Source organism: Lolium rigidum, unplaced genomic scaffold, assembly GCF_022539505.1.
Source record: "Lolium rigidum isolate FL_2022 unplaced genomic scaffold, APGP_CSIRO_Lrig_0.1 contig_27167_1, whole genome shotgun sequence".
NCBI lineage: Eukaryota > Viridiplantae > Streptophyta > Magnoliopsida > Poales > Poaceae > Lolium > Lolium rigidum.
The window spans coordinates 182137-192481 of NW_025900074.1; positions in this window are offsets into that span (position 1 = coordinate 182137).

Below are 10345 nucleotides of genomic sequence, written 5' to 3' on the forward strand. Positions count from 1 at the left end.
ACTTCTCGTGCATCCAAATCCTTGAGCCAAAAACTATGCCATTTGTGTCCACCATACCTACCTACTACATGGTATTTCTCTGCCATTCCAAAGTACATTACTTGAGTGCTACCTTTAAAATTTCATTCCTTGTCTTTGCAATATATAGCTCATGGGAAAATAGCCTTAAAAACTATTGTGGTATTGAATATGTAGCTTATGTATCTTATTTCTTATAAGTTGCTTGTTGAGCGATAACCATCTTTCTGGGGACGCCATCAACTATTACACCTTTGTTGAATATCATGTGAGTTGCTATGCATGTTCGTCTTGTCTGAAGTAAGGGCGATTATCATGATCAGATGGTTTGAGTATGCATATTGTTAGAGAAGAACATTGGGTCGCTAACTAAAACCATGAATCATGGTGGAAGTTTCAGTTTGGACATCAATCCTCAATCTCTTATGAGAATATTATCTGTTGTTGAAATGCTTATACATTAAAGAGGAGTCCATTATCTGTTGTCTATGTTGTCCAGGTATGGATGTCTAAGTTGAGAATAATCAAAAGCGAGAAATCCAATGCGAACTTTCTCCTTAGACCTTTGTACAGGCGGCATAGAGGTACCCCTTTGTGACACTTGGTTGAAACATATGTTATGCAATGATAATCCGTGTTAATCCAAGCTAATTAGGACAAGGTGCGAGCACTATTGGTATTCTATGCATGAGGCTTGCAACTTATAGGATGTCTTATACATAACGCATATGAATTATTACTACCGTTGACAAAATTGTTTCTATGTTTTCAAAATGAAAAGCTCTAGCACAAAAATAGTAATCCATGCTTCCCTCTGCGAAGGGCCATTCTTTTACTTTATGTTGAGTCAGTTTACCTACTTCTTTCTATCTTAGAAGCAAACACTTGTGTCAACTGTGTGCATTGATTCTTACATGTTTACCTATTGCACTTGTTATATTGCTTTATGTTGACAACTATCCATGAGATATACATGTTACAAGTTGAAAGAAATTGCTGAAACTTAAGCATCCTTTGTGTTGCTTCAATGCCTTTTACTTTGAATCTATTGCTTTATGAGTTAACTCTTATGCAAGACTTATTGATGCTTGTCTTGAAAGTACTATTCATGAAAAGTCTTTCCTATATGATTCAGTTGTTTAGTCATTATCGTTACCATTGCTTTGAATCACTTCATTCATCTCATATGCTTTACAATAGTATTGATCAAGATCATGTTGTGGTAGCATGTCACTTAAGAAATTATCCTTGTTATCGTTTACCTACTCGAGGGCGAGTAGGAACTAAGCTTGGGGATGCTTGATACGTCTCCAACGTATCTATAATTTCTTATGTTCCATGCTAGTTTTATGACATTACCTACATGTTTTGTTCACACTTTATATCGTTTTGATGCATTTTCCGGAACTAACCTATTAACGAGATGCCGAAGTGCCAGTTCCTATTTTCTGCTGTTTTTGGTTTCAGAAATCCTACAAAGGAAATATTCTAGGAATTGGACGAAATCAACGCCCAGTATCTGATGTCTACGCACGCTTCTATTCCTGTAGACATTGTTGGGCCTCCAAGAGCAGAGGTTTGTAGAACAGCAGCAAGTTTCCCTTAAGTGGATCACCCAAGGTTTATCGAACTCAGGGAGGAAGAGGTCAAAGATATCCCTCTCAAGCAACCCTGCAATCACGATACAAGAAGTCTCTTGTGTCCCCAACACACCTAATACACTTGTCAGATGTATAGGTGCACTAGTTCGGCGAAGAGATAGTGAAATACAAGTGGTATGAATGAATATGAGCAGTAGTAACGGCGCCACAAAAGTGCTTGCTGGCGTGCAGTTGATGGTAGTAATATTGCAGGAAGTAAAGATGCAGTAAAACAATAAACAAGCGATGATTGCAGTATTTGGAAACAAGGCCTAGGGATCATACTTTCACTAGTGGACACTCTCAACATTGATCACATAAATAAATAAGTTCTCTTCCTTTGTGCTACATATACTCTTGTTTGATAATGAACACCATTCGTTGTGTAGGGCTACAAGAGCACCTCAATGCCGGAGTTAACAAGCTCCACAACATTCGGCATTCATATTTAAGTAACCTTTAGAGCATAATAGATCTTTGCAATTTAAACCGAGTACTAACATAGCATACACACTCGTCACCTTTACACTATGAAGGGGGAATAAATCACATCAATACTATCATAGTAATAATTAACTCCATAACCTACAAGAGATTATGATCATAACCTACGCCAAGTACTACACGATGCACACACTCGTCACCATTACACCGTGAAGGAGGAATAGACTACTTTAATAACATCACAAGAGTAGCACATAGACTAATAGTGATACAAAGCTCATATGAATCTCAATCATGTAAGGCAGCTCATGAGATCATTGTATTGAAGTACATAGGAGAGAGATTAACCACATAGCTGCCGGTACAGCCCATAGCCTCGATGGAGAACTACTCCCTCCTCATGGGAGACAGCAGCGTTGATGAAGATGGCGGTGGTGTTGATGGAGAAGCCTTCCGGGGGCACTTCCCCGTCCCGGCGGCGTGCCGGAACAGAGACTCCTGTCCCCCAGATCTTGGCTTCGCGATGGCGGCGGCTCTGGAAGGTTTCTCGTACCGTGGCTTTTTTTGTATCGAAGATTTAGGTCAGGGACCTTCTTATAGGTGAAGAGGCGGAGTCGGAAGGCTGACGGGGCCACCACACAATAGGGCGGCGCGGCCAGGGCCTGGGCCGCGCCGGCCTGGCGTGTGGCCCCCCCAGGGCTCCCCTCTGGCAGCTCTCGGGTATTCTGGAAGCTTCGTGGAAAAATAGGATGCTGGGCATTGATTTCGTCCGATTCCGAGAATATTTCCTTTGTAGGATTTCTGAAACCAAAAACAGCAGAAAACAGGAACTGTCACTTCGGCATCTCGTTAATAGGTTAGTTCCGGAAAATGCATAAAACGATATAAAGTGTGAACAAAACATGTAGGTATTGTCATAAAACAAGCATGGAACATAAGAAATTGTAGATACGTTTGAGATGTATCAAGCATCCCCAAGCTTAGTTCCTACTCGCCCTCGAGTAGGTAAACGATAAGAATGATAATTTCTTAAGTGACATGCTACCAACATGATCTTGATCAATACTACTGTAAAACATATGAGATGAATGAAGTGATTCAAAGCAATGGTAAAGATAATGACTAAACAACTGAATCATATAGCAAAGAATTTTCATGAATAGTACTTTCAAGACAAGCATCAATAAGTCTTGCATAAGAGTTAACTCATAAAGCAATAAATTCAAAGTAGAAGGCATTGAAGCAACACAAAGGATGATTAAGTTTCAGCAATTGCTTTCAACTTCAACATGTATATCTCATGGATAGTTGTCAACATAAAGCAATATAACAAGTGCAATAAGTAAACATGTAAGAATCAATGCACACAGTTGACACAAGTGTTTGCTTCCAAGATAGAAAGAAGTAGGAAAACTGACTCAACAATAAAGTAAAAGAAAGGCCCTTCGCAGAGGGAAGCAGGGATTAAATCATGTGCTAGAGCTTTTCAAGTTTTGAAATCATATAGAGAGCATAAAAGTAAAGTTTTGAGAGGTGTTTGTTGTTTTCAACGAATGGTAGCGGGTACTCTAACTACCTCATCAACCAGACTTTCAAGAGCGGCTCCCATGAAGGACGTTATCTCTACCAGCAAGGTAGATCATCCCTCTTCTCTTTTGTTTACACATGTACTTTAGTTTAGTTTTTTTTATGGATGACACTCCTCCCAACCTTTGATTTCTCAAGCCATGGCTAACCGAATCCTCGGGTGCCTTCCAACAATCACATACCATGGAGGAGTGTCTATTTGCAAAATTAAGTTGATTACTGATGAATCAGAGCAAAACATGTGAAGAGAATTATTAATGCAAGTTAATTAATTGGGGCTGGGAACCCCATTGCCAGCTCTTTTTGCAAAGTTATTGGATAAGCGGATGAAGCCACTAGTCCATTGTGAAAGTCTGTCCGAAGTAAATGACAAGATCGAAAGATAAACTCCACATACTTCCTCATGAGCTATAAAACATTGACACAAATAAGAGATAATAGCTTTTGAATTGTTTAAAGGTAGCACATGAAGTATTTGCTTGGAATGGCAGGAAATACCATGTAGTAGGTAGGTATGGTGGACACAAATGGCATAGTTTTTGGCTCCAGGATTTGGATGCACGAGAAGAATTCCTCTCAATACAAGGCTGATGGCGTGTAACTCACACGTTCGTTGGGAACCCCAAGAGGAAGGTATGATGCGCACAGCAGCAAGTTTTCCCTCAGAAAGAAACCAAGGTTTATCGAACCAGGAGGAGCCAAGAAGCACGTTGAAGGTTGATGGCGGCGGGATGTAGTGCGGCGCAACACCAGGGATTCCGGCGCCAACGTGGAACCTGCACAACACAACCAAAGTACTTTGCCCCAACGAAACAGTGAGGTTGTCAATCTCACCGGCTTGCTGTAACAAAGGATTAACCGTATTGTGTGGAAGATGATTGTTTGCAGAAAACAGTAGAACAAGTATTGCAGTAGATTGTATTTCAAGTATAGAGAATTGGACCGAGGTCCACAGTTCACTAGAGGTGTCTCTCCCATAAGATAAACAGCATGTTGGGTGAACAAATTACAGTTGGGCAATTGACAAATAAAGAGGGCATGACCATGCACATACATATCATGATGAGTATAGTGAGCTTTAATTGGGCATTACGACAAAGTACATAGACCGCCATCCAACTGCATCTATGCCTAAAAAGTCCACCTTCAGGTTATCATCCGAACCCCCTCCAGTATTAAGTTGCAAAGCAACAGACAATTGCATTAAGTATGGTGCGTAATGTAATCAACAACTACATCCTTAGACATAGCATCAATGTTTTATCCCTAGTGGCAACAAGCACAACACAACCTTAGAACTTTCGTCACTCGTCCCGGTGTCAATGCAGGCATGAACCCACTATCGAGCATAAATACTCCCTCTTGGAGTTACAAGCATCTACTTGGCCAGAGCATCTAGTAGTAACGGAGAGCATGCAAGATCATAAACAACACATAGATATAACTTTGATAATCAACATAACAAGTATTCTCTATTCATCGGATCCCAACAAATGCAACATATAGAATTACAGATAGATGATCTTGATCATGTTAGGCAGCTCACAAGATCCGACAATGAAGCACAATGGGGAGAAGACAACCATCTAGCTACTGCTATGGACCCATAGTCCAGGGGTAGACTACTCACGCATCACTCCGGAGGCGACCATGGCGGCGTAGAGTCCTCCGGGAGATGATTCCCCTCTCCGGCAGGGTGCCGGAGGCGATCTCCTGGATCCCCCGAGATGGGATCGGCGTTGGCGGCGTCTCTGGAAGGTTTTCCGTATCGTGGCTCTCGGTACTAGGGGTTTCGCGACGGAGGCTTTAAGTAGGCGGAAGGGCAAGTCAGGAGGGGGCACGAGGGCCCCACACCACAGGTCGGTGCGGCCAAGGGAGGGGCCGTGCCGCCCTAGGGTTTGGGCACCTCGTGGCCCCACTTCGTCTCCTCTTCGGTCTTCTGGAAGCTTCGTGGCAAAATAGGACCCTGGGCGTTGATTTCGTCCAATTCCGAGAATATTTCGTTACTAGGATTTCTGAAACCAAAAACAGCAGAAAACAGCAAATCGGCACTTCGGCATCTTGTTAATAGGTTAGTTCCAGAAAATGCACGAATATGACATAAAGTGTGCATAAAACATGTAGATAACATCAATAATGTGGCATGGAACATAAGAAATTATCGATACGTCGGAGACGTATCAAAGGCTAGGCTAGCAAGGTTGTTTGAAGCAAACTCAAGTATAAAACGGTGCAGCAAGACTCACATATGAACATATTGTAAGCATTATAAGACTTTACATCGTCTTCCTTGTTGTTCAAACACCTTAACCAGAAAATATCTAGACTCTAGAGAACAATCATGCAAACCAAATTTTAACAAGCTCTATGTAGTTCTTCATTAATGGGTACAAAGTACATGATGCAAGAGCTTAAACATGATCTATATGAGCACAACAATTGCCAAGTATCAAATTATTCAAGACATTATACCAATTACCACATGCAGCATTTTCTGTTTCCAACCATATAACAATGAACGAAGCAGTTTCAACCTTCGCCATGAACATTAAGAGTAAAGCTAAGAACACATGTGTTCATATGCAACAGCGGAGCGTGTCTCTCTCCCACACAAGCATGAATTTATTCAAACAAAACAAAAAGAAACAGACGCTCCAAGTAAAGTACATAAGATGTGACCGAATAAAAATATAGTTTCAAGAGAAGAAACCTGATAAATTGTTGATGAAGAAGGGGATGCCTTGGGCATCCCCAAGCTTAGACGCTTGAGTCTTCTTGAAATATGCAGGGATGAACCACCGGGGCATCCCCAAGCTTAGACTTTTTACTCTTCTTGATCGTAGTATATCATCCTCCTCTCTTGACCCTTGAAAACTTCCTCCACACCAAACTTAAAACAAACTCATTAGAGGGTTAGTGCATAATCAAAAATTTCACATGTTCAGAGGTGACACAATCATTCTTAACACTTCTGGACATTGCACAAAGCTACTGGAAGTTAATGGAACAAAAAAATCCATCCAACATAGCAAAAGAGGTAATGCGAAATAAAAGGCAGAATCTGTCAAAACAGAACAATCCGTAAAGACGAATTTTCCAGAGGCACTTAACTTGCTCAGATGAAAAAGCTCAAATTGAATGAAAGTTGCGTACATATCTGAGGATCATGCACGTAAATTGGCAGATTTTTCTGAGTTACCTACAGAGAACCCTGCCCAAATTCGTGACAGACAGAAATCTGTTTCTGCGCAGAAATCCAAATCTAGTATGAACCTTGCTATCAAAGACTTTACTTGGCACAACAATGCAATAAAATAAGATAAGGAGAGGTTGCTACAGTAGTAACAACTTCCAAGACAAAACAAAACAGTAGCAAAATAAAGACATGGGTTATCTCCCAAGAAGTTCTTTCTTTATAGCCATTAAGATGGGCTCAGCAATTTTAATGATGCACTCGTAAGAAATAAGAGTTGAAGTAAAAGAGAGCATCAAGAAGCAAATTCAAAACACAATTAAGTCTAACATGCTTCCTATGCATAGGAATCTTGTAAATAAACAAGTTCATGAAGAGCAAAGTAACAAGCATAGGAAGATAAAACCAGTGTAACTTCAAAAATTTCAGCATATAGAGAGGTGTTTTAGTAACATGAAAATTTCTACAACCATATTTTCCTCTCTCATAATAACTTTCAGAGGCATCATGAACAAACTCAACAATATAAGTTTCACATAAAGCATTCTTATTCACATGCATAAAAGTATCATTACTCTCCTCATAAGCATAATCAATTTTATTAGTTGTAGTGGGAGCAAATTCAACAAACTAGCTATCATTATTATTCTCATCATCAAATATAGGAGGCATATTGTAATCATAATTAAACTTATCCTCCATAGTAGGCGGCACCAAAAGACCACTATCATTATAATCATCATAAATAGGAGGCATATCATAATCAACATAAACTTTCTCCTCAATACCCGGAGGACTAAAGAGATGATTTTCATCAAAACCGACCTCCCCAAGCTTAGAATTTTCCATAGCATTAGCAACAATAGTGTTCAAAGCATTCATACTAATAACATTCCCATTAGCATGCATAAGTTCCATGGGTTTTTTAATTTCTCTTCAAACACATCATGTCCTAATTCAAGATAAAGTTCATAAAGATCTCTCATTTTGTTGCTGTCTTCCATTAAGCCTTACTAGTGTTTAACAAGAAACAAAAAGATGCAATTGCAGGATCTAAAGGAATTAGCTTCGAGCACTCACACAATGGTGCCAGAAAAGTACTTAGTTACCTGGGACCGAAGTATGAGTGCCTTTTACCTTTCCTCCCCGGCAACAGCGCCAGAAAAGTGCTTGATGTCTATGCACGCTTCTATTCCTGTAGACAGTGTTGGGCCTCCAAGAGCAGAGGTTTGTAGAACAGCAGCAAGTTTCCCTTAAGTGGATCACCCAAGGTTTATCGAACTCAGGGAGGAAGAGGTCAAAGATATCCCTCTCAAGCAACCCTGCAATCACGATACAAGAAGTCTCTTGTGTCCCCAACACACCTAATACACTTGTCAGATGTATAGGTGCACTAGTTCGGCGAAGAGATAGTGAAATACAAGTGGTATGAATGAATATGAGCAGTAGTAACGGCGCCACAAAAGTGCTTGCTGGCGTGCAGTTGATGGTAGTAATATTGCAGGAAGTAAAGATGCAGTAAAACAGTAAACAAGCGATGATTACAGTATTTGGAAACAAGGCCTAGGGATCATACTTTCACTAGTGGACACTCTCAACATTGATCACATAAATAAATAAGTTCTCTTCCTTTGTGCTACATATACTCTTGTTTGATAATGAACACCATTCGTTGTGTGGGCTACAAGAGCACCTCAATGCCGGAGTTAACAAGCTCCACAACATTCGGCATTCATATTTAAGTAACCTTTAGAGCATAATAGATCTTTGCAATTTAAACCGAGTACTAACATAGCATACACACTGTCACCTTTACACTATGAAGGGGGAATAAATCACATCAATACTATCATAGTAATAATTAACTCCATAACCTACAAGAGATTATGATCATAACCTACGCCAAGTACTACACGATGCACACACTCGTCACCATTACACCGTGAAGGAGGAATAGACTACTTTAATAACATCACAAGAGTAGCACATAGACTAATAGTGATACAAAGCTCATATGAATCTCAATCATGTAAGGCAGCTCATGAGATCATTGTATTGAAGTACATAGGAGAGAGATTAACCATCTACCGGTACAGCCCATAGCCTCGATGGAGAACTACTCCCTCCTCATGGGAGACAGCAACGTTGATGAAGATGGCGGTGGTGTTGATGGAGAAGCCTTCCGGGGGCACTTCCCCGTCCCGGCGGCGTGCCGAAACAGAGACTCCTGTCCCCCAGGGCTCCCCTCTGGCGGCTCTCGGGTATTCTGGAAGCTTCGTGGAAAAATAGGATGCTGGGCATTGATTTCGTCCGATTCCGAGAATATTTCCTTTGTAGGATTTTTGAAACCAAAAACAGCAGAAAACAGGAACTGGCACTTCGGCATCTCGTTAATAGGTTAGTTCCGGAAAATGCATAAAAACGATATAAAGTGTGAATAAAACATGTATGTATTGTCATAAAACAAGCATGGAACATAAGAAATTATAGATACGTTTGAGACGTATCAGTATCTTATTTTTCCCGGAAGCTTCCAGAGCACCGAAGAGGGGCCAGAGGGGAGCCAGGGGGGTCCACCCCACAAGGCGGCGCGGCCAAGGGGGGGCGCGCCCCCCTATGGTCTGGCTCCACCAGGACTCCTCCGAGGCTGCCCTTCCGCCTATATATTACCTCCGTCGCGAAAACCCTAGAGGAATAAGCCACGGGACGAGAAAAGTTACGCAGCCGCCGCCATTGCGAAGCCAAGATTCGGGGGACAGAAGTCTTTGTTCCGGCACGCCGCCGGGACGGGGAAGTGCCCCGAGAAGGCAGCTCCATCGACATCACCGCCATCTTCATCGCCACTGCTGTCTCCTATGATGAGGAGGGAGTAGTTCTCCCTCGAGGCTAAGGGTTCTACCGGTAGCTATGTGGTTAATCTCTCTCTCATGTACCTCAATACAATGATCTCATGAACTGCCTCGCATGATTGAGATCCATATGATGAGCTTTGTATCACTATTAATCTATGTGCTACTCTAGTGATGTTATTAAAGTAGTCTATTCCTCCTTCATGATGTAAAGGTGACAGTGTGTGCATCATGTAGTTCTTGGCGTAGGTTATGATTGTAATCTCTTGTAGATTATGGAGTTAACTATTACTATGATAGTATTGATGTGATCTATTCCCCCTTTCATAGCTTAAAGGTGACATTGTGTAGGCCATGTTAGTACTCGGTCTAAATTGCAACGGTCTATTATGCTCTAGAGCTTACTTAAATATGAATGCCGAATGTTGTGGAGCTTGTTAACTCCGGCTTGAGGGAGCTCTTGTAGCCCTACACAATGAATGGTGTTTGTTATCAAATAAGAGAGTGTATGTAGCACAAGTGAGGAGAAGTTATTTATTTGTTATGTGATCAATGTTGAGAGTGTCCACTAGTGAAAGTATGATCCCTAGGCCTTGTTTCCAAATACTGCAAAC